Source organism: Grus americana, chromosome 5 (assembly GCF_028858705.1).
Source record: "Grus americana isolate bGruAme1 chromosome 5, bGruAme1.mat, whole genome shotgun sequence".
Classification (NCBI taxonomy): domain Eukaryota; kingdom Metazoa; phylum Chordata; class Aves; order Gruiformes; family Gruidae; genus Grus; species Grus americana.
Window position 1 is genome coordinate 15,236,815 of NC_072856.1, and position 25,980 is coordinate 15,262,794.

General features: G+C 36.4%; 1 protein-coding gene across 3 annotated transcripts in view; it reads right to left on the bottom strand.

The window, feature by feature from the left end:
• The window catches only part of SOX6 (SRY-box transcription factor 6), a 374,241-nt gene that overhangs the window by 337,417 nt on the left and 10,844 nt on the right, over positions 1-25,980 (bottom strand). The gene's annotated exons all lie outside the window — the stretch shown is intronic.

Sequence of the window (25,980 nt, forward strand, 5' to 3'; positions counted from 1 at the left end):
CAGAAGCCACAGTGGTTGCACTCTGGCGTACAAGGAAAAACAGAACTCACACTTTGAGTTAATTGTATCCTATGTATTAACATACTTTTATAGTAATATAATACACACAGTTTATGTTGCGATTTAAGAATTAAAAGCTAATCATATGTAAAATTAGGCCATTCAAGAAATAACTGCCAAATAATTTGGAATTACAGCTGTATATGAACCATTCGATGCTTGCGCTTGCATCAGTGAACTGGAAAAGCTCGGTAAGCCAGCAAGGCTTAGGCACAGAAGCTGACACTCCAGAAGTGTCCACAATCCCCTATCCTTTAAACAATTAAAACAATCCTGCCATTTAATGGCAAGAAACAGGGAAGGAGCAAAGAGGAAAAAGGAAGGAAAAGATAAGGAAATAAATTCTTAACAGTATAGCCCAGAAGGATTTTTTAATTTTATTTTTTTTTTTATCAGGATCTGGTCAAAAATTATTCCATTCTGTTTAATTCTGAATGCATCTGAAGTTCCTCCTTGTCTAATCATTAATTATAATACAAAATCATATGAGAGAAGATAACACCTTTTCTAAACCTCAAATAAAAAAAGCTGAAGCCTGCCAGTAATAAAATATATTAATCCTATTCCAATATGTGTTTTGCAACTTTCTGTATACTTAGGAAGCACTTCCATCACTGTCTGGCTGCAAAATATCTGTATTAAACTAAATATGCTATTTTTCACAAAACTCAATGTAGATATTTTCCTGGAATTTAGAACTGCAAGTCAGTCACATGATAAATTAATCTAAAATATCATCAATTGATCCATATATGATCAGGTTACAGCCAGTCATATTAGCCTTAGCAAATTATTGTGTTGCTTATGCTCTGGCATCAGCAGTCTTTATTTTTCTAGCTACTTGGCTGTCAGTTAGAATGAAATTTTCATCAGTTCTTTTGATGAACAGAGGATATAAAAGCTAGCTATGTCATCTATGACAGACTAACTGCTTTTGGGGATATTATTTTACTTAACACACTATATAACTTCCAATTATAAAACATGTTTTCACAAATGCATACATATATATTGACATTCACAACTAGCCAGATACACACAAAATACCCCTGAATTGAGAGATATTCAAGAAAAATGAGAACATGACTCTTTACCTTTCTTCTTCATTTTTTAAAATCCTAAGGGAATCTATAAATTCAGATTTTTTTTTTCTCCCCTCTCCCTTTTTAATGAGCAGAAATCCTGTCACACCAATATATTTTTGGCTACACTACTGCATCCAAAACTGCCCTTTGACTTTTGGATACTGTTTTTAATACAGAATGAATGTGACAAGATTAACAAAACTCTGTTCCTGTGAAAAGGCAGAAGACAATGCAGAGAAGCAGGGACACAGGGAATCCTGAATATGCAAAAGAAAAAGATAGCCAAGTCTTTCCGGAAGAAAACCAAAATAAGATATACACAACTGTACCAAACTGCAGCAGGTATTTAAAAGTATGTAAAGTAAATCTGCTTTTAAAGTAGCCCCTCATTTTGTAAGACTCCATCTTGAGATGACCCTGATTTTCCTAAAGATGTTGCCGAAAACTGGTTCTACAGAGTCTCAAGTTTAACCCTAAAAACAAAAGCATACACAACTAATTTTGCATTGAAAACGTTAAAATTTCATACCTTATGTTCTGCTGGAAATATACTGAACAAATTCCTTGAACTTGCAAGGTAGGAAATAGGCATAAGGAACAATCAACCAATAGCAAATTAATTCAAGTATGCAATTTTAACAGAGCTTTAAAGAGATAAAAATATAACCTATTATAAAGAGAGCAAAAAAATATAACTGACACTAAAGAAAACAGCTAGATTATGTAAGAGGCCTAAGAAATAGCAACAGTAGCATATTTGGCCTGTTTCTGGCCCTTTGCAAAGGTTTTCACCCTCTAAAAAAATGAATGAAAATTCATAAATTCAGGCAACATAAAATATATTAAATATATTTTTTCACAGATGCAGATATATGGAATATGGTATCTAAATATCTGTTTAATTACAGAGAAAAGAGCACAGAGTATTTAACAAATCAGACAAACTGAAATCTTATTTAAATACCCTCTTTTTACTGCAAATCTGGACTAGCCAGATGATGCTGCATAAATGGATTAGCTGTTTGTGTACACTACACAGTTTGAGATGGTCTGGAGGAGTAACAAGGTTGGTAGGGGCACAGACCTGATTAGAGGCCATCACTGAGGATCTACAGCTTTGACAGCTAGCAAAGTCATACAACTTCTGTATGGGCTGCAAGAGACAGTTGAGATGTACACAGTACATCCTCTGATTCTGTTCTTGCCATGAATGCCATGGAAATTCATTTGCACAGTTCCTGGCAAGCCTACTCTTATTTGCAAAGCAAATCTGTACCAGCATTGCTGCTGGGGAGAGTGAGCTTGCATGCAGGTGAAGAATTTGACTCCATCCTTAAATGCATTCGATTAGATTTGCGCAAGTGACGGTCCTGAATGAACTACTCACCAAAACCGAGTAGCTTAAACAGCCAGTCAATAGCCTCAGCTGTATGCAAAAGTGGATGAGAAGTACCCACAGATGCGGAAGATGCATCAGAACTCTAAGCGAATACTTTCACATGGGTTTGTGAAGTCTTAGCTATATCTGTACCACAACTGTCTTTTAACATATAATTTGTTAAAGACATCTGAAAAGCCCTTATTTAACACAGCACATCATAAGTACGCAAATAACCAGAAAAAAAGTATTTTCACATTAAAAGAATAGTAATGTATGGCCAGGTGATGGCTCAAATCAAACCACGGATCCTTACTCTTTCAGTGCCAATAATACGAAAGATTAAATTGCTGACAGTACTCAAATACAGTGGTGCTTTATTTTCAGACCTAAAGTATGTAAGATTTCTCCACCATAAAAACTGCAAGTAGAACACTTGTGAATTATGAAGGTCCTTCCTTTTTAAACAAATTTAGAAAATGTAATCATCCTTCACAGGTGAGATATTCTGTTTATTCTATGGAGAATCATTTCAGTCTAAATTAAACTCTTCAAATGGTTTTGATGATTGCTGCAATAAGGACACAACAGGGAAAAGATCTGGGAAGAGAATAACATGTTAGATGAATGGCTGACAAATATTTCTAGCATTGAAACCACTATGAAAACTACTGTTTGGGGTTTTTTTTAACCAAATATCAGTATTATTTTTTCAAAGAATAAAAACTAATGTTGCTTATCTGTCCTAAGTGAAAATGCCAATCTGCACTCTCCTCTTTAATTATCTTCAATATGGACTGAGTACTTCAAAGACAAATAAAAGATATAGGTCTTTTCAGCATTCAGAGAAAAAAAAAAAAAAAAAAAACCCACACACTAGTAGTACAAAGACACCTTCCAGATATCAGACTGTCAGAAAACCCTGCCCATTCACTATTTAAAACTGAGGACTTTTGGGTGTCTTGACCTTGAATAACCAAACACAGGACAAAGTGAAAATGGGTTGTCTGTTAAAAATTTAAGACGTAAGTCCTGCCACAGATTGCTTAGAATCTAAACAACTCAGAATCTCAATTAGATGTTTATAAAACGAGCAGTGACAAAAAGCAAAGAGGTTAAAAGCAAATACGAATTTCTGGCATCCTCTGTTTTTTCTGACCCTAACCTCAAACCTCACAGAGAGAAAGAACATAACCATATAGATGCCCATGAAAAACTTGTGGAAAGGATTGTTTCATATGTTCCCCTCTTCCAAGCTGTCTCTAAATTCATACTTGTTTTACAGTCTGAACACTACTGCCAGCAGTCATGGAAAATTCTAATATAAAGTCACAGAACTACATTATTACTGAAAACCAGGTGCAAGATATCCACTACAGATTTTGGGTTTTTGTAGTATGACAGTTCATGACTTAAATTATTTCAACAGCAAATATTTTTTAAGAGAAATCTCAAAAGAAAAACCAGGAATACTGAAATCCAGGTGACTTAAAACCAGCTGTGTGAGGCACCCTATAGGTCTTCTCAACCTATAACTTGCTCATCCCCGTGCTAACACTCTTTTATTCCCAAGGAATACGCAGTCATCCTTTACATACTGCTCAAGGTAAACTTTAGGAAAACTCTGTCAAGTGTCTTCTGTAAGAATCATTTGTCTTTCTTAAGGACATTTGCTCTCCCTAGCAATGTACCCCCTGGAGACTTTCTTGAACATACCAAGCATTCAGCAAATGGGCTGAAGAAGAGGGAGAAGACCAAGACAGGCTCATTTCATGTCCCTGGATGATGTTCCCATGGAGACTCTTTACAAAAGACAATGCAGCTCCAGGCTGCACCATTTGCACTATTTAGCCTCCTCTGTAATGAAGAAGTCTCACTGAAAACAAAGTGCTCTTGCTAGTATAGTTGAAGTGGGCACACTGGCAAAGATCAGGTACAGACATACAGGGTTTTGCACAGCAACGCTCAGTCTGCTGCTGGTCTCAAGAACTTTGCCAGGTTTATGGACAAGATTTGAGGTTTATTGTACAGTGTGGTCCCTGTCCTCTTTGTTAGGATAATGGGGAACACAAGGTATGAGCCAGCTGGCAGACTCAAAGCAGAAGACCTGAAATGCAGCTTAGGGTTAGACCCTTAAGGCAAGAGAAGGAACTGAGGATAAGGACCTGGGATATTGCCCTTGCTGGTGGGTCAGTTTGTAGCATGGAGCTTCTGGAAGATAAAGGGTCCAACCTACATAAGGGTCATAGGTCTAAAGTTACCATTGTCCATAATTAGCCAATAAGAAGCTTATTACGTGCCTGATCGAGTACCTCATAATTAAAAGCTTGTTCCAAAGCCTGTTTCAGTCAATAGGAATCTTTCTATTGACTTCAAAGGGGCTTTTGATCAAGCCCTGCCTACTTAGTAGGATACCTCTCTCCCCATGTCATAACGTAGCAGCTGCCATCAGGAGGCACTCAAACTGACAGTCTCATGGCTTAACCACAAAGGTGCTGGTGAGAGGACACTTTCATTTAAGGACAACTGACCCGTTTTGTAACTCCAGCTGACTGCTGATCTTCAGTGCCTGGAACATCTACCTGGTCAGAAGAGAAAAAATTCATTGACTTGACTTGAGGAAAAGGGTAGTGCTGAGAGACCTCTTGTGTTAACCGGGCCTAATATTTGCTGGTGCATGTACAACAACATAGACTACTGGCACAGAATACACAATGTACACACACATTTTTTCAATCCAAACAAAAGAAATAGAGGAATGACAAAGCTCCTTCTAATACACATAATACATTATTTCTATACTTCCCTGACCATTAGGCAGTATCACATAACAATAATTTATACAGTTACATATTTCTGCATACATATTAATTCTGAAAATGCATACTGTGTGGCCACACTGTAACTTGTCACTGACAGACATTGTGGAAATCCCCCTTATTTCATGGATCATTGATCCAATGTGTAAATCCTTCTTAGCTTGCAAGCCACTGACCAGATAAACCATAAGGGCTCCAAAGGGAAAGAGACTTTCTGGTCTGTCAAGCAAATTCAGCAGTAGCACATGTACTTCAAATCCACATGTGAAAACTTCTTTGAAATTAGGGTCCTGATCCTGCAAATCCTTATGCCCATAACCTACAAGTCATCCCAATACAAGTCGAATACATTTACCATGCACCCCTAGAAAAACAACATTGTGCTATTCATGTTAAGTGTTTGTTTCCAGAATCAAGACCTAAATACAATTGGAAGAATAATGTCTAAAAATAATTTAGCCTTTTAAGATTTTCCACTCAAAATAAATAAATACTATGTACTACATGAAACAGAACAAAAATGGTAATTTTTAAATTAATAAGTGGGGAAACTTGCATCTATATATACTGACTTTTTTAATTTGTGTACTCTCCTAACTTTCAAAACAGCTAATTGGACTTTCCCACCATCTCTGATACTATTAAAAATCGCAGATTTTAAGCCAATTCTGCAAATTTACAGCTATGGTTCAGCAGCTGAATGCCTTTGAAAATGTATCTGCTAGTAATACAGATAATGCTCTTACAATAATATTTTGCCTTTTAAGCATTTTGTTAGATAACCTATATTTTCCTTAATTTCAGATCTGAGGCAAATACAAATTCAAACTACAGAAACACAAATGTTATTTTCTGTGGTGCTGGCACACTGTTATTTTCCAGATCACCCTAACATGAGGTAACTATTATCGATTGTGAAAGCACAACAGGTGGGTCACATGAAAGGTCACATTAGTTTTGTTCACAGGGCCAAACAGAAGGTTTTCATTATCCTTAATAAAAACAGAAGCAAGTAATAAAATATATCATTGCAATAACATATCTCTCCATTCATATGCAATAACCTCATACATTAGATCCTACCATTTCAAAATACTGCTGTTGGCTCCAGCAGCACGATTATTTTTGCGGTTGCTACTTATAAAAATAATATTATAAATCATAGTTTGACTTGCAAATTTCCACACTGTTCTTTTGAACTGCTTTTTGAAATGTTTTTCTGGACAAACCTCCTCAAAGCATGAGTTCACGTAGAAATATTAAGCACTTTAAATGGTCAATAAGGTGGCAAAGATTTTTAGTAATTCCTGTCATTAGTGTAATAGCAAATCATGGTACCTAGAAGTAGTTAGGCACCTTGTTCAAATCCTGATGGTAAATTAAAGTAGAGTCATAACTCAGACGTGGTGTAAAAAAGTCAAAACATATTAGATTCTTTCACAACAGTGTTCAGGATAAACTGGTTGACCAGCTCCATTCTGCTTGCAATGCACACGTATGTATGTATACATACACAGACACATCTGTGCTCTCATCGGTGCACCAGCATGGACAACAAAGGTTTATAATTTAAAGTAAATATAACATATTCTTGCCTCTACTGAAAGAATATTTTGTCTTTGTCACTTAGATTTCTCATATGTATATCATCCATCTTAAATACATTTCAATACAAATTAAAGGTGGTCTGTATTTAAAAGAACATCAGTCAGTTGCTTTTAACATCTGTTTTAGAGAAAATGGTTAATACTTTCTGTTTCTTTCCAAATAAATACATTTTTAACTTAATTTTCACTTTTATTTATTTCTAAATGATGCCTAAATATTTCTAGGCTGAATGATAATCAGTAAATTGCCTTTTCTCTCCAGCTTTTTCTAACTAGACTATTCTCCAATGCCTCCATTTGCTGCTGTGCATCCCCATCTCAGGATGAACATACCTGGATATTACACAGAACTGAAACCAAAAAGAATAAAATAAATTTGCATTTGCCTAAAACATTATTTCCCAAAATAACATGGGTTATAAGCATCAGTCGCCACAGTCCAGTGCCTTCCCATTGATATTGTAGCAACAAAGAAAAGGTCTGCTCTTGAAAGCAGTAACTTGTTATCAGAAAGCAACATGCGTTATTGGAAACAGCAAATGTATGGAACAATGCACAGCTATCTATGAATGCAAAATACCCCTGCTAGAGTGACTTTTGAGTTTGGTTCCAAAAACATGAGCTCTTTATCAGTGTGTCACCTAACTGTGCAAAGCTCATCTTGGGGTATGTTGTGTCTGCAGAGTGACTCGCGTGCTGGCAGCGAGGCAGCCACAGCCGATGCAGTACCTCGCTACCCAGAGCCTCCCGTTCCTACCAGTTTTAGGACAATGCATTTCTTTTCAGAGTCGCACCTGCTGGAACTTCTGACAGACTATTCTGTCATGTGCTTCCTTAAGAGGTTTAAAAATCCTTCTCATTATTTGAAAATACTAAGCTGCAACTTCACACTTTTTCATACCTTAGTCCTTCCCCCCTCACAGCTTGATGTGCTAATATTAAAAATCCTAGAACATAAATCAGTAAGTGTATTTCATGTTGGATGAGGCAAGGGTGTGGAGGATCTCAAGCATTTTGGGTCAGGAAAAAGGTCTCCTCAGTTACGGGATATCTGATACAGACACACACTATGTGGTATTCTCCAGTTTACAGGGTGTGCCAAAATCTTTATCTATAAAGTGCTAAAGTAAAAGTAGTGGCAGGTAAATAATTTAGACATGAAAAAAATGCATCTTGAAAGCATAGTCTGACCAAACAGAATGTGTTTTATTTTTTTTCTGCTTAAGCTAAAAATTCCAAGGAGTTATCGTAATTACTCCAATCAATTTAGATAACCAAATTTGTATTTCACTTTTTGCTTACATTTCTGTGTGCACTGTAATGAGAACAGTTTTCAAAAAGAAATATAATTTAAAAAAAAAAAGTCCTCTAATTGTCTCTATGAACTTTAGAATAAATTAGTACTTTTTGACAAATTATCTAAAACCACAGTGATAAAGCGGTAAAAAGGCTTTTTGTCTCCCATATCCCAGGGAAGTGTAAAGCTAAATGAACCTAATCTAAAACATGGTATGTAGCTGACATTTTGTAAAGAAAGCTTAGTGTAAAAAAATAAAAACATTGGAGGAAAATTTTCAATGTCAATAACATGATTTATATGATTTACAAAAGGTCAGACATTTCTGGACAATCTTTTGAAAGATTTACAATATTTACAATTCAGCTATTTCTACATCTTTCATGGTATTGGCACACTAAATTGAATATTTAGTTTCTTCAGTGCTCATATCAAAGCATTATCTACGTTACAGTTAAAATGGGGGACCTATGTACAAATGGCTTATAATCGGGTACAGTCCCATCTGCACTACGGACTGTTCCTCTGAGAGTCCACAAGCAATCAGATTTGTTATAAGTGTAGGGTGAATTAAAGATAATGCTATGGTAAAACTGGCACCTATGGTAGCTGTTTCTAAAACGTACCAGGGAAAGCAGCTGAAACAGGAGCACCTAAAGCAAGACTCCTCAATCCCAGGTATAGCCACCAAGTTAAAGTTGGCCTGATTTTGAGAGGTGTTTGGCAAATGTCTCTTCCTCCATGATTCTAAGGGCAAGTACCTTTCAGAAGTCGACCACATCCACTTTGAAGTCTTGGCATGAATCAGAACTCTAACTTTAGACATTCCTACTCTGAAAACATTATCCCAGTGTCCATGGGATCATTTCAGTAAGATTTCTCTAACCAGCATTTACAGCATATGATCGGGTTTCCCCCCCACAAGACCTTCCCTGATCAATACGTATTATGGCAGACTCATTTCTGCCACCCATCCCAACCTCCTCTGTTCTCATACAGGAGTTTACACAGCCCTGTACTTAGCATGTTTCTGATCTGACACTAATTGGGTTTTTTGGCTCAGCTTTGAAACAAGCTGCTGTCTAACAACAAACCTAGCATTTCCTTCAGTATCACACATATGCATGTGCGCACTCATGCACACATTTTAATGTATATGTACTATATACCCCATTCTAGGGAGAAAGACCAAGTCCCTCCAAAAATATATGACAACAGATAACAGACACCTGTTGCATTCAGTCCTTCTGTAGTATATAAGATACAGACTGAAGTGCTTCTGTATTGTTCTTATTTGTCTGTCCCACTTCACACTGAGAGCTACAGGCATGAATGGCTAGTTTCATAAATAAACGTTATTTTTCATCTAACAAAAGAACTGGCAGTGTGGACTAAAATTTCAAAAAGGTCATGAAAATCTGGAAGAAAGCCAATGCATTCTGCATTCAAAAATTGCAAAGCCCATCTCACAAATGTCTCCTCCTCCCTCTCACTTAAGTGTTGTTCTTAGTTCTCAATTACATTTCTTCAATAGCAATGAAAGTATATGCTAACACAACAACTTTGTCCAGCTGGAAGAGCCATCTACGAACAATGAGACCAAATCAGAGGCTTAGCCTTTGGATTTTACTTGTATGATTAATTGGTAGTGTCTATAACCTTGATAGCATTCATATACTATTAATTAATTCCACTAATTCAGGTAGCATACCCATTGATTTTAGAAAATTTGAGATTTTGGTCAGTATAAGAAATTATGTTACATCCTGTGGATGATGACAAAAAAGGAAGGAAAAACCTTTGTACCTACCGAATTGAGCTGTTGTGATCTCAAATCAGTTGTTCTGCACGTACGGATATAATGACAGGAAAAAAAGTAATTATAATTAGGTGTCTATTTTGATTTTTCTCTTCATAGTATCCGTACTGAATGTCATTTGATTTTAACAAACTATAAAGTCATTTCAGGCAGGCACTGTATATCCTTGCAGTTACCGGTCTACTTGGAATCTCTAGTTTATTTCAACAAAATGTCTATATGCAAGCATTTAAACATTTTTAAGGCTTAAAAAAAGAACACTTAAACAGTATGGTGATAATCCAGAAAGGCAAAACAAAAAAGTCACTGATCTGAGCAATGTATTAACAACTGTTTTTGAGGGATGAAAGTAGGGGAAAATCTCTCAAAAGAAAAAAAAAAAGAAGGGAAAAAAAAAAGCCACCATAAATCAGTGAGGCTCAGCTCAGTTAACGGTCTGATTTTGTAATTGGAGCTACACTACAGTTGAGTCATGAGCCCAAAAAAAGTCTTATTTGACTTTGATGGGACTCCATAATGTGCCTAAGGGCCTGTAACATATAAGGAGGACATTCATGAGGATCGAGTCCTTCATTTTCAACAGATGTCTTTATTGAAATTAAATTTCTACTACTAAGATCCCCGGTTTGCTACTCTTACTTGCCTGGAAATTTACACTAACATCAACTTCATTGGCAGCAATAAAGCTACTCTCACACTCTTTTGTTACCAAGAAATTGATACATTCTTATCAGGGAATATTCACACCACATCACTTCAGATATCTAACATAAATGCCTAAATTAGGAGCTAGGGCTTTCTATACAATTACTGATGTTCCCAGAAACTTAAAAGAGCCTGAAGTTAGATAACCTGTACATACTACACAGGGAACATTTTCTTTTGTAAGAAAACTAAGCTTCACCAGGAAAACAATTATCTCAGGTTAAATAAATGGAATATTTCTATAAAAAGAAAATCCAGAACACATGCATAGAGGTCAGGACATGTCTAAGAATTCTGGTTTAAGAGAAGTTAGTCTTGGAAGCTTCAGTAAGTTTTAAATACAGATTCTTGTCATAGGGTGTTCAGATTATTACTGAAGATTCATCACTGGAGAAATAAGTTAGGTAAAGGAAATTAATTCAATATTGATGAAACAGATTGTGATTATAAATCCATCAACCTAAGGACTGTTTTCCCAGAGATAGCAGTAAAAGTCCAAATACTCCATGGAACATTTAAAAATATACTAAAGGTGATAAGAAAAAGATATTTTGGAATTGCAATGATAATGAAGAAACATTTGTATTAATAGTCATAGAATATTTTAATAACTTCCATTTGTTACAGTAGCACAAATGGAAAAAAAAAATGTTTCTTTAACAATAGTATTGCAATACTATCCAAATAGTAACACAGTAGTATTCCATCATATTGGAAATACAAACTACTTCAAATTTCATATGCATACAAAATCCCGTCATTTGTAATCTGTACCAGGCTTTCTGGTAGCTACATCAAGTTAACCTAAAACTTTCCGAGCTAGCAGCTCCAAAGCCAGTACTGGAGCTTCTTCAGTTGTTCAAATCACATTCAACATGTCTATATCTCTGCATTCTTCACAAGACCACAAAAGTATACCATAGTAACCTGGGTTATTTGTAATTAATCCTTCTTTATGTAGATCTGAAAATTAAAACTAAGATGACAGCATTACCTTCATATCAAGGCCACCGTTTTATAAGTAGACACTGTTCATACAAAACTATTTAGAAACACAGCTTCAGAAGTTGCACAGTCTATACAAATAAAACGTTAACATGGCAAGATGTAAACTTATTTCCTATTTCCCTGCTCTGTTTGCTCAAGTTAAAGAATTTGTTTCTGTTTCCTTTGTACCCTATTGTAACCCAGCCTTAAAATACATAATGTTAGATGGCTTCCTAATCCATGAGAGACTTCCAGGACAGTAATTCTGTATCTTAGAGTGCTGAAGTTGCATTTATTGAAAAGTAAAAGTATTTCCAGGCTAGTTTTACTTCCCACCCCACCTTCAGTCTGATATCACCTTCATTTGTTTTTCCAGACCAAGCAAATCAGTTCTTAAATGCTATGCCTCATTTTCTTTTACAGGCAGTTTCCAAGAGGCACTGGCATTGAATGAGCTGTGAAACTATACTGAAACACAGACTCAAAATCTTAGCAACTGGATGTTCGCTGTCTTTTGACCTCACAGCAAGTAAGCTTCTACCTTATGTTTCCTGAATGACCAAATCTTTTTAGATTAGAAGTACCGAGCAGAAAATTACAACCATCCTTTTTAAGTTTGTGTCCTATAATGCTCCCTTTACCAAAGACAGATTATCTGACCAATGCATTTCCTTCTGCATTTGTCTGGCCTAATCTAACAAAGAAAACAAAGCTGGCATAGTAAGTGTTTTTTCGCTCTCCCTGACCGAATGCTGCCTATCCCGGTCCAAGAGGAAAAATAGTTAGACTAATGCTAACCTACTTTACTACTCTTGCACATGAGCACCAATTAAAATATTGAATCCATGAGTTAAATAGGAGGTCTCTCATTCAACATTAATGACGACCCCCACCATACATTGCCTAAAAGTTAAAATGCATCTGTTTAAAAAAAAAAAAAAAATTAGTTTTTAGTACCAGCAAGCATGTTAATTGTAGTAAAATGAACAATACTGAAATTGTTTGAAGATGGAATTAAATTTAATGAAATTCACAAACAAACCCCTTTTAGAAAGTAACATTAGTTTTTTGAACATTAAAGAGAAGCTCATTATATCAAGACAACTCCAATGTAAAAGGCAACCCGACTTCAATCACTGCATATCTGCATGTTAATGAACTTGCTGTGTGCAGCAGGGACTGAACGGAGTAAGTAATGGGAAGACTGTCTTAAAGCATACAGTACACTTAAAAAAAAAACCACGTCACCTTTAATCAATGAAACACCTTTTCATTCGTACCTTAATAGCAACTGAAATGATTTCAAACGTAACACAAAGGGAAGATGATACTTAGTAAAGGTTTCTTTAAGACATAACATTTCTTGCACATTCTTTCAGCATTCACATGCTGTCAGCATCACTGTGGCAAAGACTTTCAAGTTTCAGCAGACAGATACCGCCTAGTACAAAGTCTTTGTCATAATAATTTCATTGCAGCCCCCTGATCAAACATCTAGACAAATCTGAGACTGAAAAGTGAGAGCTAACCAGTGACCTTTGATTAGAACCACAAGCACCAGTTTTAATAAAATGCCTCATTCATTGCCTTCCACTGCCAACAAGGAAGGTGTGTTTGAGCCTGAAAAATGTAGTCAATATACCATTTACACCCATATAATGATTCCTATTATTCACAGTTAGAATTTGTGACTGTAGCAAGTGAAACATAGACATCTTAAAATAGCTAAATGAAAACACACTGACAACATTCTACCTTTAAAATATATTCAGGAGTCTGCCTCTGCCTTTCTGTTGCCTGCTGCTGGCTTTCATGTCTTGCTGATCATATTGTAATAGGGTTGGCTTTTTTCCCCCCACAAACCTTCATTTCCACAATGTTTGGTTTGTTACTGTTTCTCAAAATCTATGACTGTTGGCAAAGTCCAGTTTTAAGGGGCCTTTAAATTTGTACTTCACTTATATAACAGTGCCCCATTCAAATATACATTTATAAAGCTGCCTTTTTTATATTATACATGAATATTTATATACTAAGTTTTGAAAATTCAACTCATTTCTGGAGCTGAATAACCTATCAAACTTTGAGGGAAGGTTGTAAAAAGATTTTGCAAACTTAAGCAGCTGTTCAACACACATTTTTGCTTAAAAACATCCAAGTTGCTGGTCTCTAATACAGAGGTTCAAGGAAATACAATTAAAATCCATTTCACATATTTGTGCTTTGGCATATTAGGCAAGAGGACAGAAAGGGGGTCTTATCACATTTATTTCCCACTTGAAAAGCGAAAGTCTTAAGCAGGGTAATAAATATTCAAATGACTTTGCACCACTGAGCTACCATATCAAGCTAATGATCTGTAGTCTGGAGCTCTATAAAAAGAAAGCTTACTGCCTGCCGTCACCTAGAGGTGTTGCTGTAAACACTGTGGGGGGATATTCTCCTCTCAGTGTGTGTGCGCGTAACTACACTTAATGTTGTTTTCAAGACAGAATATATTGCTGAGTCGTAAAACAGAAAGACAGGATGAAACAAATGCAGAAAAATGCAAGGACAAAATGAATTAAAAGAAAGTTTCTGGATATTCAACTTAACTTCTTTCTTCACTCTGCTATGAAGGACTGGGTGTGCATTTCAGGCCTTACTTGTGTAGCCACAAATAAAAGAGATGCAGATGTTCAGTCACACATATGGTGGGAGCTCATGGCTAGTTAACTAAGAGCAAGATGGGTGAACTCCACAGCCTGCCAGAGCCTGCGCTAATCCTCAATTCACTCTAACAGAACTACTGACGTTACGAAGTGGCATGGCCCACTGCATAAGAGAGCAGTGCCCTTCAGGGAGGAAGAAAACAGGAATAAATGACAGATTTGTCATGAACAGTCTGCATCCTCGTTAGAGCACGGATCAAGCAGACATATGCTCCATCAAAAGCCATGGAGAAAAGGCAGCTCCAAGTACATAAAGAACTATTTCTAACTGCATATGTAATAGTATAAAAAGGCTTATCTTTATTACAAAATATTGCATGAGAAAAAGAAAGAGAGATGGTCTGCAATTTAAGCATAGGCCTGGAAATGAGCCATATCTTCCAAGTTCGAATTCTGGCTAGGACCCAAACCATCTTGAAACCTTCCTGCTTCAGTTTCCCAACTGGAAAAGTGAGAATAAACATACTTGCCTACAGTATTTCTCTCTCAAGTGTGGAGGATTAATTAAACACCGTGTACTAGTATCTTGTCTATTTAGAAGCTCCAATGTCCCTTATCATCTCTAAACAAACGTCAAAGACAAACAGCGATCGTGCATATTCTCTCTTATATACATTCACTTTCTAACCTACAAGAGAGTTTAGACATGGTTAGGTAGGTGATTTAGAGAAAAAGAGAGACTGAAAGAAAACTGCATGGAAAAGGCACATAGAATCAAAAGTAAAGCTCCTCCGCGGTCCACATTTATTTTCTTCTGAGTCTTACAGAAGCACTAACCTTCTTCTAAACCTGGAGGAACGTGCCTGTCATCAGAAACCCTCAGGTACCTCTCATCAAAGCCAGCAGGGCTTTAGACAAGTAACCTGTAACTGGATAGCAAAGGAGGGTGAAAAAAATTTGTCTCTCTCCCAACACTGTAACATAAGCCAGGCTTTTTCTGTCTCTGCTTTTTGTTCTTATAGATTGCACAGCAATCCGTGCTGGCCCAAAGATGGCTGATGATGCCTTCTTGCCTAACATGTATAGCAAGCAGCACCTTGCCAGTTCTTTGGGCTTTTAAGTCAGTTGGAAGAGGCAAAGTTCTGTTCCATTATAAAAATAATGTATTATCAGATAGCAACTTTTGACCTATCATGGCTCAGTCAGGGCTGAACTACTCAAGCTTACTCAGCAGCCAGACTCTAAGACCTGAATCAGCCCCAGTTTCTCCCATACCAGGATACAGCTAAAGATCCCGTTCAGCCTCAGTTCTGGAAGATGGTGTACACATACTTTCACAACTTCCTTCCTGGACCTGCCTACAGTATCTCCAGTGTCTCTGGCATCTCCAAAAATGGGAACCCTTAAGTGGCCATTCTGCTTTGATTTTTCATTGCTGGCAGAAAGCTCTAAACCAGAACTGTCAGAAAGGAAGGAAGTCCTAACTCTGTGAACACAAGTGAGATATTCAATATGAATGAGAAGCTAAGATGGCTGACTTTTGTAGCATTTGAATCGCCATTTTGACAAAAAAATAGAAGAGGAAAAAGGAGAAAAAGGACCCTTGTTATGTTTCATTTGAAGGAGAACAATATCTCTCCATTATCATTTTAATTGTAATTTGTAAGGTTTGCTCATCTTCCAAAGGATGCCTTCTGAACTGTCCAAGAACACGAGTTTAGCTCATGCACAACATACATGCAAACACTTCGCAACTACAGAATCAGACTCACAGAATTTGATTCTGTTTACCCAAGGCCTGAATGACCCCTAAAAATGTAATACAAGTTTAACATCCTGATTCATTTTGTATTTACCAAAGCAAAACCAAATGGGTGAGTGAAGAAACTTTTTCACCTTCTACTGATGCTTTCCTGATTGTATTTATACATTTTAAACAGGCAAGAAGAGACAAAGGCAACTTCTCAGAAGTGTTTTAAGTACCACGGAATCAAAGAAAGGCCAGGAAAATCTAGAGCTATCTATCTGAAGCTGCCAAGGGATACTGTCTATATTTCTACATACCACACCTTTGATGACTTGGTACTTCTCATTTTCATTCTGCAACAGGAAAAGCTAGTGATAGACTAACCTATCAGGTTAGATTTCCTATTTTTTGTTATATGGGGTCCATGCAATCACAGATTTTAAACATATTTTAGATTTAGAATAGAATTAGTCTTTGTTTCCTCTAGATAATTTAAAAAATTGCTTAACATACATTCACATGCTAGATGTTTTTTTCAACTTTTCACTTGCAGACAACTAAATATAATTGCTGCTGTAATAGAATATAATAATACTGTTTGTTTCTTTCCTGGAACTGCCTGGCCTTTACATGAACATTGCCGCCAAAATGGAGCAAACCAGACTGTTAAGCATTAGCCCCAAGTTAAGTGGTAACATGATCTATTTAGTGGCACACTTATCAAGTCAGTTCTACTGCTGTTTATTTAAATAGAAATTGAAATATTAGCTGTTCAACAAACTCCAGGCATTTTACGCAGGAAATTGAGAGGACTCTAGACCTTCTTATAATGAGAGGATTTTTGACAAGTCTTCCCTAAACCATTTCCTATTCTGAAGTACAGTAACATCTCTAATAGTCAAGAAAAAAAACAAAAACAAACCCCGTAACATAATGAAGCTGCAAGAGAAATGTAGCCAGAATAGACACAGTGTAGATTCAAGTAATGATGCTTACCAGTGTATGTAACAAAGTCCTTAGGCTCTGCGATTACAGGCTAAATGAAAGGATACTCCATCCAAATGGATTCCTGATAGTATGCATTGTTTCCTAAAAATTTGTTTAAAAGCACAGTTTTACACAATACCTTTTAAATCATGGAAGAAAGGAAGAGGAATCTACCTACAATCTCACACTCTCAAGGGCATTACAGCTATTGATGAACAAATACTGTAGATATAATAGCCAACCAGATTTTGTCATGTACGTTTGTAATCACTTAAAAAATTATCTGCAAGACCCAGCTCTACTACATACATTTTTCTTTCTTTATATATACTTTAAATGTTGTGATTTCAGATTATAGAGCTAAAGGATAATTTTGTATTCCACTGTTGCCACCTGTCAGTGAGTATTTCCTAAGGGTAGTGCCACTATTCCCAGAGCTTCACACATCAGTATAAAGGGTTGAGTTTTCATTTTAAACTAGCTGCCTCTGAATGTTCAGCCATAAAGATTTTGATTTGCTGATAGGTGTGTTGCAATGTAGGAAAACCAAAAGAGAAGTCAAGCTATGTTATCTAAATAAACTAAAATCATTATGCCTGATCAAAGCTACCATACAGCTAGTTTTGGTCAATTAGCATAGCATAAATAGCATATTCTACTGCAACATAAACTTCAGAATTCACCCTGCAAGCTTTTAGTGAACAGAACAGCCCAAAAATAATCAAATGATCTGTTTACTTGAGCAAGGACCTCAGAATCAGACCTCTTATTCCTGGATATATTTTAAAAAAAATTTAAAAAAAATAAAAAAAAAAAACCCACTACAGAGAGGTACATTCTTTATGTAATTTTTCTTATGCCCGAAAGTATGTATTAAATATATAGCATAAATTATGCTGGTGTCTTGTTTATGACTAAATAGTATTGTTCAACTTCTTAGTTGTTGGGTTTTTTTACTGGAAAAGTATTACTCTATTGTACACATTTTCATTTTTAATAGATGATTCACTTGCTAGATACTAAATGGAACAAATGCCTTGGTAACGTAATCAAAAATATGCAGACATGTGTTTCCAAAATTAATTTTGATATTTCCTGTCACTGAACTTGCCTCATCAGAGCATAATAGTAATTTTATAGTTGTAGCAACACTGACTTCACCATGTAAGAATCTACAGGAACATTTGAAATTGGGCATGTTCAAGAATCTTTTTTTTTTTTTTGTCCTGAACAGCTACACAGCCAGTTGGCTTCAAATTCCTATCATCATCTCCCCTTTAAGTTATACAGAAACTGGATTCAGAATTTCCAAAGAACAATAGTTGAAATTGCAATCTATATGCAGTTACAGTTTCTCTCTTACAAAATGATGCAAGTCTCAGAAATCACTACTACACTTTTGCTTGCCATTTAAATTGCTTTCTTACTATTTCAACTGTGTATGTTGATCCTTTTAAGTAATTAAGCAATCAGTAAAAAAAGAATTTGGGCTATTACAATTATTGTTCAAGGCTTAATTTATATACGCGCTGCAGGGGCTATACTGAACACTTATTTTATAAAAGTCCTTTTCCTCCTGTTTCACACAACATTTTTCAGAAAATAAGCAGTTGCACAAAAATGTTAACATATGGCAGTATTTTTGGAACTGCTGTAGAAATTAGAGGCAATAAAAATTGCCTTGGACAAGAAAGGACAAATAGGCCAAACCAAATAATTATTCTTGCAGCTTTCTTTAACCACTAACTCCATTTTATATGCAGTTTCTGATCTCTCATATTAAATCTGATCATATATATTTAATTCCATTCTTAAAAATTTCAGTAGACAACTTCAGTGCTAACCTACAACTGCCCTGTCAGAAAATCTTTGATGTCACAGCATAATAGCTCCTGAAAGAACAGCACTAATACTTAATGTAACATGAAACCAGGGCCCTGCAGTGGGGCTGTCTGCTGTCAGGAACAAACAGTTTCACTGCTGTTCCCCAGAAGTGACAAGATTGAGAACTAACAGGGCAGCACCTCCTCAGTGCTACAGAAGACCTATGTACCAGAGCCACTGGCAAATCCGATTTCATCATTTTAAATATATCACCATTGCTAAAAAGGGAAAAAAACAAACAAACAAAAACCCACCACCAAACCAAAACCAACCTAAATAAAAATGCCCAGCTTTGCAGCCATAGTTCCTCTGAGATGTTCTCTTCATGTGTTGTAAAAACAACTGTTCTGATGTGAAGATGAATTATTCCTGTGCTGCAAATGATAAAACAGGTATCTGTGCTTATGTGGAATTTCTTTAAATTTCATGCTTGCAAATAAAGGTACTTGTGGTGCCCGATGAACCCTAAATTCTTTTTCAGAATTTATTATTTTGCTTTCCATGACCTTTGGATGTCTTCTGTTTTGAGTTGAAATTTTAAGATTAAAAAAGTATTGCTAGATGTCCTTCAGCAGAAAACATAAGATACTTTTCTTCGTTGCTAACACAGGTGATTACAGGCCCATCTGTGAACTTATCATTACATTTTAACTTACGAAAACCATTGCATCCAACAGAAAGCATTGGAAAGATCAGATTCTAAAATCTTACACAGCCCCTGTTCTGAATGGTACTGAATGTCACTTGCTCAGTGCCCTTTTCAATGGAACTAAAGGCTCTCACAGGAGGTATAAGTTCCTTACAGAATCAGGCCCCACATGCCTCTGCTTTGCGCTCCATATTTTTACCTCTTTTAAAACATTTTTAAGATTCGCGTGTAACATTGCTTTAGGTCTAAATATATTATTATACATGAGAGTACCAAGCTCCCATGGAAATCAGCTCCATTGCTGGATTTATTTTCTCTCTTGGAAAGCTGACTAGTCTATTTTATAAACTAGCAATAGCTGTATTTTTAAAGTTTATAAAACCTGGCCTCTGGCTAACTTGTAAACATAGGATATATTATCCTTTTGTTTGCAAAGCTTAATCCTACAACTGTCAAGCTGAATAAACCTTTAGAATAATAGCAAAAATACAAAAAAACCCAGTCATCATCAACAGAAAATTGAACTTGGATTGAGATAAAAATGTCAGTGGCACAATTTTTGATGTATTTGGTAGTACACATAGAACTGGGAACATTTTTAGCATTCAAATTTCTCAAAAGCATTTTTGGGCCATCTGATGTTAAAAGTCATGAAGTTATAAATGTTTTTTAGAAGTATCTATGCTTCACCGTCCTCCTTCAATGAATCTCTGGTAGCTGGCAAAAAATAATTTGTAATGTTTTAATTATGCAGGACCTTACTGACACCGAATTGGAAAGGAGATTCTTCTTGTGGATTCGGAGCACATATCCATACAGCAGCATTAAAAACTATCTGCTCATATATTTGCAATTCTTATCATTTGTTCCCAGAACATAATTAAATACGATACCCACGGTACAAACACTAAGACATATTCTTTATACCTTGTAGTCTAAGTAGATTACACAAGAGGAAAGAAGGGTACTGCGCGTAATGTTTGTAATCACAATCTGTGGTAGAATCAAAACAATAGATAACGCCAAGTTCTTGTCTTATGAATGCAACTAGAACTGTTTAAGCAGCCACTGGTCTCCCTGCTAGAACTTAGTGTCCCTCACTTAGACATTACATGGTTTAAGCTGTGGTTTCAACTAACTCCCTTTGCCACATAGTGACATTACATTTGAAGCATTCACACAGTCATTTACTGCACCTCAGCTGAGAGGCAGGAAAGAAGAGCTAAACGTATGATTTCTTCTGTCCCTCCAGCTAGACATGCAACAGCATGCCTGTCTACACTCTAATCTAGGTTATATATATACTTTACCTCAGCTATTTTAAAGATAGAGCATAAAAAGAAAGACAGTCAAGATTTAAGCTAGCATTTAACTGTACCCCTATTCCGTCTTGGTAGGAGCAAGCAAAAATTCTTACGGAGACAATTAAATTCTCTTTCCTCACTGGTTTGAAAAGACCAAAGTTTGTTCATGCTGAGGAGAAACTGCATCCATCACCTTTGCCTGAGACATCTAGGCTTTTCCTGAGTTTCCATTTGTTTTTTTTTTTTTTTAAAATCAATTTATTCAGTTAATCCTTTATGATGCTTGGTCATGAATTTAGAGAGAATTATGGACTAATATGTGGGTAAAAAAATAAAAATATAGTTGGGAATAATCATATTATAACAGAAAAAGATTCTCTGGCTTCTGTAATTCTAACACCATTGAGGTGGTGCCAAGATTATGCTTTGTAGCAGAACAGGTGAGAGGAAGAAGAAAACAATTAGAACCATTACCTTACGTGGCCAAGACATTTTGAGTCAAGACCAAATATCTGACAGAAGTGCCTAAAGATCTCAGTTCAGATAAAGCCCACTGCTAATTATTGCCTGAAGAACACTCTGTTGGAATGAGAAAAAAAGCTGGTAGAAAGCAGAGAGAACTTGGAAACAGAAAAAGGCATTATAAACAAATATAACTTATCTTCAGAACTTGATATACTAATTGTAGACAGGCACTATTAATTTCTACAGATAAACAACATAGTTCTAAACAAGGGAAGAAATAAAATCTGGGTTAAACATTAGTCTCCTGATCAAAAATCTTAGCAATTTCATATTAAACATAAGTTGATTATAAAGAACATATTTATTTAGCATCAGTAATTACGTAAAATGAGCCATTCCCTCTAGAGATTATCCATAGCCTTCTAGACAAAACAAGCCCCAGAAGTTTTTAATCCTGACCATGTTGTGGGCTGACCATTAAACAAAGGAGCAGGTCAGTGAGGAAATTCACAGGCCAAAAAAATATATAAACCACCACTAGTGAATAAGGATTCAGTCCTCCAAAGTGCTAAGCACGTTGGCTCCAATCCAACAAACTACTTAACTACATGCTGAATTTTAAGCACATACATAGTCTCATTCCCACTGAGATTATTCACAGGCTTTAAAGCTCAGCATGTGCTTATATAGTCTGTTAAACTAGGACCAGAGCACTTGGTATCTTCCAGGACTTGAACCCTGAGTGTTATCAGCTGGACCTGAAAGAGCTCAAGCAAATGAATTTTCTACCTGCCTGAGTCAATAACTCTGAACTTCATCCTAAAGATGTGAACCATTCAGAGATTACGAGTTCAGATTACCCTTCTTCCACAACTACAAGTAGAAGAATGAGGGCTCAGTAGCCATTCCTGAGGTCCAGTGCAGCATTTCTTTTGGTTCGGGTGTCAAAAAAAAAAAAAAAAAAAAAATTTTTTTTCCTTAGGTGTAGAAAAAGGACCAAAACCCATCGGCTCCTCTGGCTGAGAAAAAACATGTACTGCTGAGTTCAGTTGTAAGAATCGTCACTGAATTATTGGGAATAAATACCAACTATCCAATTCATCACTGCTATTTATTTTAATACAAAAATTGTGTGAAGAACAGTTTGCCTCTTAGCACATCTGATCATACTCATTACAGCTCCAGTGCCAGAGAATAGGCAGCCTCTGCCTGTCAATGACTTCTGGCAAATGAGAATCTCTTACCCAGCGAATGCCTCTACCACAGCTCTGGAATTCACCATGAGGAGACTGAGGCCCAAGTGTGACCTATGAAAACCGGTGTGACACACCGAGCATGCTTTCAGACAAGCAAAATAGCAGAAGAGCAAAATGCAAATAAATTAATTTCTCACATCAAACAAGTAATGCCTAATGTTAAACAGCCTTTTATCTGTGTGCAAAAGGGGTTGTTTGTTTTATGTTCTGCCTTTTTTTTTTTCAGGGCCCTATTCATTGCAAAAAAACTGATACACCAAATAGTTCTATACACAAGTAAAGGCATTTTATTAGAATCTGAATTTCAAAAAAACTTAGTAAGATACTGACACATTAATCAAGTGAGAATTTGCACAGAGAAACTTAAAGGGAATAGAAAGAACCACATGAACCTTTATGTCTGAAACAAGATTTGAAACAAATCGTGAAAGACTATTTTGTATAGTGGCTGCTGTGCCTCATTTGGACAACCATATTACATCGTGGCATAGGAATGAAATAGTGAACATGCATAACCAGTAGTAGAGTGACCCTAAAATTATTGGACAGTTGACTGCCATAATCTAGCAGCTTTAACTAGACAGAACATTGCTATGGGGAACCCTGGTCTACAGTGTTCACAAAGAAAAAGCTGCCATGCCCCATGGCATATTTTTACATGCTCAAGAAGTCCAGTCAAGCCACAGTAATGGATGATCCTACTAACCTTGAACACTCTTAGGAGAGACATTGAGAATATGTGGATCCTTCCCTGGAAGTTTCAGTGGCTCAACGCCTTTTATGATAAAGCTTCATATTTCTTGTATTTTTGGACTGGCTCCCTATATGTTACCTCTACAACACAACCAGCAGGCCCACCTCCATCTCAGTTATTTAAACATGGTGCAGTGGGCCTAGCCCAGCCTCACACGCATAACTGGAAGACTGCAGGCCATGGTCTAGTTCTTCTAAAATAATTGTCTATCACAGGAAGTCAAAAAAACCTCTCACTGAAAGTACAAGAAGTGGACAACTTTCCAGAAAGCTGAGAACATAGGAAAACTATTTTTCCCTTTTAAATAACACAATATTCCCAGTTCTGGAGGTTTTACGTTCCAGTTATCAACAGCTGTTCAGTCATTACTCCTACTCTAAGCTTAATTAATAATCCCATTTCATTGAGAGTGACAGAAATGCTGATTTTGATATCTCACCCTCAGTTTCTTGGAAAGTGGAAGAGTATAGGTGAAGAAGGAGAATAAAGTCATTAAGTATGCCTTAAAAGGCTGCATCAGCTAATGCAGATCTGCCCCCACACATCCTAGTTTTTTTCTGTCTCTCTGCTTCTCACCCTATTCCTTTTCTTCCTTTTTTCCCTCTCGTTTCCTCTCATTCAAGTATTGTCCCTCCCTTCCCGTCTACAGAAACTGACTACTTCAGGTTGTAAAGCACCTATTTCATTTCTGCTTTGCTTTTAGCTAGTCTCAAACCTTCACTGCTAACAAGATCAAAAAGACGTAAAATACAATTTCATCTCACATTCAACATTCAGACCACAAATTGGTGTGCAAGTGTATTGGGATTACTAATTTATACTGGTCATTCAGAATCTGTAAATCCTTTCAACAGTATTTGCTATCAATCAGTTGTTAGAAGGATCTGCAAAACACAAAAATGTTTAAGATTCATGCTAAGTATTCACAGGTTGTTCACATAAATAATATTTATGTACACATACAAGACTTGCTAAAAATATAAAAATGACAAAACTGATCCACTCAAACCTTCTCCAGAAGCCTACTTTTTCTCAGACAGCAAGGACAGATAACTTGTGTCCCAAAGTATTTCTTGTGAACAACTTGACGAGCAACAGAAAAGGAATATGGAGTTCAGTCTTGAATACAGTAAGCACTAAAGGGAAAGTTTTTGACCACTGCATGTTATCTTCTTAAAAAGACAGCACGACACCATCTACATAGAGAAGTATTAATAATTTAAATGTATCAAGCTATTACCAAATACTGACTACAGAAATTTTCTGTGCATGTTCAACAGCAATAAGAGCATTACAGTTATTATTCAGTTCAACACAATCATTCTTCCCTCCCATCTTTGGCCTTTCATATCCCTTCCCCTCCTCTTCCTCTCCTTTTGTTTTTTCATCCCTTCTTTTCTCTCACACACTTTCAAGAAGGCCCAATTCAGCACAGTGTGGCATCGCCAGAGACCAGCGACAGCTGCTGTTCCAGCTACAACAGTGAGTGGATTTAAAAAAATCAAGGGACAGCTTTAAAGTTTGGGAGAGCTGTTTAAATTGAATATGTAATAACTCTACTGAGGATTTGGACTTTAGCAACACTCAATAGGGGTGCTTCATTACCTACTTGTGGGAATGCCACTTGTCTGTGATGAGGTCACAGCCTCCTGGCGATAAATTCCGTATCTGCTGTTTAGCCCGGTCAGCTGAAAACAAACTAGCAGATGCCACGCTGATTTGCATCTAGTTGCTATCGATACTAAAGAGACAATATGTGAAAGACAGGAAGTATCATGTGGGAGCCACGCTTAGACAGCGTGAGGGGAAACGAGCATTCACCTTCTTTATCTAATCATCCCATGCTGAATTACTGAAATAGAAAGTCTTCCACAACAGGAACGCAGTAATCAAAAATAATCTGGGACTGGATTTGTCTCTTACTGGTTTATTTGTTATCCTAGGCATTTCTGTGCCACTTTGACTGAAATTAAAAAAAAAAATCCATCAGAAGTAGAATCAGCAACTGCTTATGCCTTGAAGTTTGCACAAGAAATCACCCTTACATATGATTCAGCAAAAAAAATTTCCTCCTCTTCCTTTTGCTTTTGGTCATGTTATATAATATACTCACATCATGAAAAATTGAATTCAACCTGTCCAAGGGAAGACTTCATAAATTAGAAAGTCCAGCTAATCCTCAGTAATCAGTCTTTAAGTCCCTCAACTACCGTCTCTCTCCTATCCACATTTTCTCTTTCCCAGAAAAGACTATGTGTAACACTGACTGCATTCAAAGCCTTTCACTTTTACACCATCATCTTAACTTTGGGTCTGTAATTCGATCCCATTCCATCACAGAGTGTTGTGTAATGGCATTTTTAAATCAACTGTTAGTGGACACACCCATTCACCCCATAAAATTCATGGCAGTATATCTGCACTAAAATACACGCCAGTGTATCTCCAATACCATCACTAATTTGAGTTTTTGTTACATTCTTAAAATATACATTATGGATTGAATCATTATTGTTTAGAGGCAAT